The sequence below is a fragment of the Chiloscyllium plagiosum genome, chromosome 17 (assembly GCF_004010195.1).
Source record: "Chiloscyllium plagiosum isolate BGI_BamShark_2017 chromosome 17, ASM401019v2, whole genome shotgun sequence".
In the NCBI taxonomy this organism is placed as follows: Eukaryota; Metazoa; Chordata; class Chondrichthyes; order Orectolobiformes; family Hemiscylliidae; genus Chiloscyllium; species Chiloscyllium plagiosum.
In genome coordinates, this window is record NC_057726.1 from 57895047 (window position 1) to 57899718 (window position 4672).

Consider the following 4672-nt stretch of genomic DNA (forward strand, 5'->3'; position numbering starts at 1 on the left):
TTACAAAAGTATGAGGGGCATGGATAGGATAAATAGACAAAGTCTTTTCCCTGGGGCGGGGGAGTCCAGAACTAGAGGGGAAAAATATAAAAGAGACCTAAGTTGCAACGTTTTCATGTAGAGGGTGTTATGTGTATGGAATGAGCTGCCAGAGGAAGTGGTGGAGGCTGGTGCAATTGCAACATTTAATTGGCATTTGGATGGGTATATGAATAGGAAGGGTTTGGAGGGATATGGGCTGGGTGCTGGCAGGTGGGACTACATTGGGTTGGGATATCTGGTCGGCATGGACAGTTTGGACTGAAGGGTTTGTTTCCATGCTGTACATTTCTATAACTCTGACTCTATATGAACCTGCACTCCAAGGTGTCTTTGTTCAGCAACACTCCCGAGGACCTTATCATTAAGTGTATAAGTCCTGGTAAGATTTGCTTTTCCAAAATGCAGCACCTCAGATTTATATAAATTAAACACCATCTGCCACTTCTCAGCCCATTGGCCCATCTAGTTAAGATCCTGTTGTAATCTGAGGTAACCCTCTTCGCTGTCGACTACACCTCCAATTTTGGTGTCATCTGCAAACTTACTAACTGTGCTCACATGCAAAACATGTTGATAATCACTGGTTAGTAATCACTAATTTTCTAATCTTTAAGCAGTCTGAATCACCCCTAGATCCCTGGTTCTGGACATTGAACTGATGTGAAATGAGGAGGTAATAGACAGATGTTTCGGGTCAATAGAATCTCTGCTTTTATTTAAAATACAAAAGATAAGTATAATACAAGAAAAATAGGCAATGTAACAAAAGAACGAAATTGAGAAACAATTAATTATACAGAGAACAGTAGTACTTTGAATTACACTATAAACTAGATTAACACATTTACAACCATATCCGACTGACATGCACAGAAAACAACAGTTTAAATTTCAGAGTCTTCAATCAGAATTCCTAGTCAAGAGTGTGGTGCTGGAAAAGCACGCCGGTCAGGCAGCATCCGAGGAGCAGGAGAATTGATGTTTCTAACATATGCTTATGTTGATTCTCTTGCTCCTCGGATTGGCTGTGCTTTTCCAGCCTCGGAGCAGTTCAACCCCAGGGCATCAACGTGACTCAGCAGGTCAGGTAGCATCTGAGGACCAGAAATATCAATGTTTTGGGCAGAAGCCCTTCATTAGGATGAAGGGCTTTTGCCCGAAACATCAATTTTCCTGCTCCTCGGATGCTGCTTGACCTGCTGTGCTTTTCCAGCAGCACTCTAACCTAGACTCTGGTTTCCAGCATCTGCAGTCCTTGTTTTACCCTGTGCTTTTCCAGCAGCATACTGTCGACTCTGATTTCCAGCATATGCAGTCCTCACTTTCTCCCGATCAGAATTCCTATCCTGGAGGTCCTAGTGCACTGTCACCACCCATCTTCCCCTCCCTACTAGCTAGTTTGGAACTTTGGGGTCTTGGGAGTTTAAGCTCAACACTGAGGAACAGTTTTGAAGTGCACCCAATTGCCGAGGCTCTTGCCGTCAGCTGTCTTGGTTCGGAACTTGGTTCGTGTTTGGAAGCTCTTGTTCAGAAAGCACTTGATTGGGTCTGCCCTCTTGGCTGTCCTTTCTTCCAAAGATGCTCTTGATTCAGCTTTCCAATTTGGCTTCTCTGTTCAGCCCCCTGATCCAGCTTCTCTTGCGCCTCGCTTCGGGAGTTGCTTGTTGGGGGTGAAACCCTGTTGGGAAGCTGTTTGTGCAAACTCTTGTTGTTGAGAAAGGCTGTCACTCCTTAGGTGAGATCGGGGCTGACAGTTATACTGACTGTGTGAAAGTGAGGACTGCAGATGCTGGATATCAGAGTTAAGATTAGAGCGGTGCTAGAAAAGCGCAGCAGGTCAGGTAGCATCTGAGGACCAGAAATATCAATGTTTCGGGCAGAAGCCCTTCATTAGGATGAAGGGCTTTTGCCTGAAACATCAATTTTCCTGCTCCTCGGATGCTGCCTGGCCTGCTGTGCTCTTCCAGCACCGCTCTAATCTTAATATTGACTGTGTGCCCCATTATCTCCCCTCAAATTTGTAGTTTTCTTTAGGCTCTTGATGTTCTCTTCTGAAGTTAATTGGCGAAAGATGGTTAGAGCATGTGTGAATGGGTTTTGATCGAGGTTGTATGTCCAGTATCTCTGCACGCCTCATTCCGTCCGCACTGTGTAGCCCAAGGTGTAAAAGTTTCCTCAGGCTAGAGTCTGTCAGTTTCGGTTGATTGTCCTCCTGGAGAGTAACTGTAAATTAGAATTCAAGCTGAACAATAGTCCCAGATAGCAATCTCAGCTTTGTGATTTGTGTTTGTGCATTCTCCAGCATTCATTTACCTTTTAAAGTTTTGAAAAATCCAGGTTTTTTGTCTGGTATTTTAGACATTGGAAAAAGGCCAGGGTTTTGTCCAGTATTTTAGATACTGGAGAATTTCCCTCCATCCTACTGTATGTTGATGGACGAGCCCACCCAGCAGAGCTGATATGGCATGGTCCTTGCACAATATTGGTCACCTTCTTTAAGGAAGGATATAAATGCATTAGAAGCATTTCAGAGAACATCATCAGACTAATAACTGGAATGAGTTGAGGTTTGGGCACTGTGGTTCACTGTGGTTCTTCTAAAACAACAAGTTTTAGAAGATTAAGAGGCAACTTGTTTGAAACATGTAAGATCCTGAAGGGTTTTAATAGGGTAAATGTGGAGAGAATGTTTCCTCTTATGAGAAAATTTAGAACTGTTAAAAAATCAGGGATCACCCATTTAAAACAGAGATTAGGCAAAAAAAAAATTCACAGGGTCCTGAGTCTCTGAATGTCTCTTCCTGACAAGATGGTGCAAGTAGAATCCTTGAATATTTTAAAGACAGAAATAGATAAATAAATTTTCAACCTTTTGCTTAAAAGTATCAGCAGTAAGAGGGAATGTGGATTTGAGGATGGATCAGCCATGACCTTGCTGAATAGCAGAGCTGGCTTGCGGGGTTGAATGACCTGTTCCTGCTTTTTGTTTTAATGTTCATATCTAGCCTGTGTTACTCATATGTTATACCAACACATAAAAATCAGAAGACATGGAGGAGTTCTTGTGGTGCAGTGGTAGTGTCCCTACTCCTGGACTGAGAGACCCAGGTTTAAGTCACACCTGCTCCAGAGGTGTGTAATAACATTTTAAAATCAGAAGATTCTACTTAAGGGAAGTCTATCTCTCTCACTCCATTGTTTACATCAATCACCCTCTCATCACTTCCTACCTTATCATTGGTTTTGATGATTGTAATATGCAACCTGTGTCCTTTAGATTCACACAGGGTTCAAAGTTGGCTTGGAGTGTTGTCCTGATGCTGTGGTCAAAAGGGCATTAGGTTTTGATTGATGCATGAGTTGATCTCACGCAACAACCTAAGATGAGCTGCTTGACAAAATATCAATGTACTATTGCTGCACAGCACAGAAAGAGTAGAACCACATGGCCTGTTACTCGCAGCTAAAAAGGGTTACTGACTGGGTTTAATCTTACTTTACTAAAAGGTAGAAATACTGGAGTTATACCAAGATAATACTTCCTAGGATCCATCTTCAGATGCCACGCTACAGGAAGGGCTAGACTGGCACCCTTCCTTATGGAATAGCTATGAAGAGAGGTTGAGTAGGTTAGGTTTATTTTCATTAGAAAAAAGGAGATTGAGGGGGGACCTGATTGAGGTTTACAAAATCATGAAGGGTATAGACAAGGTGGATAGAGACAAGCTTTTTCCCAGGGTGAAGGATTCAATAACGAGAGGTCATGCTTTCAAGATGAGAGGTGGAAAGTTTAAGGGGGATACATGCGGCAAGTACTTCACACAGAGGGTGGTGGGTGTCTGGAACGCGTTGCCAGCAGGGGTGTTAGAGGCAGGCACGGTAGATTCATTTAAGATGCGTCTGGACAGATGCATGAGTAGGTGGGGAGCAGAGGGAGACAAATGCTTAGGAATTGACCGACAGGTTTAGACAGTACATTTGGATTGGTTGAGGCTTGGAGGGCTGAAGGGCTTGTTCCTGGCTGTAAATTTTCTTTGTTCTTCTTTCAGCAAAAGAGTTGCCTGGAGAGGGTTGCAAGAAGATAGAATTATTCTTCATGTTGTGACCAGATTCTTGGAACAAGTGTGAGAAGGCAATCAATCACTGAACTCCAAAGAGTAGCCAAAATGTGTTCATACTTAGAGTCCTAGAGTCATACAGCATGAAAACAAACACTTTCGTCCAATTCGTCCATGCCAACCAAGTTTCCCAAACTAAACTCATCCCCTTTGCCTGCATATGGCCTACATCCTTCTAAATGTTTCCTATTCAGGTAACTGTCCAAGTGTCTTTTCAACTGTCCTCTGGCAGTTCATTCCATATATGAACCACTCTCTGAGTGAAAAAGTTGCCTCTCACATCCCTTTTAAATCTTTCTCTTCTCACCTTAAAGTAATGCCCTCTGGCTTTGAAATTCCCAACCCTAGGGGAAAGACCTTTGCTATGGGCCTTACAACGCATCTTAACAGCACTTACCTGTAAACAGGTTGAGCACCACAGAATGCAAACATTAGCCTAAACACACTAGATTAGATTAGATTACATTACAGTGTGGAAACAGGCCCTTCGGCCCAACAAGTCCACACCGACC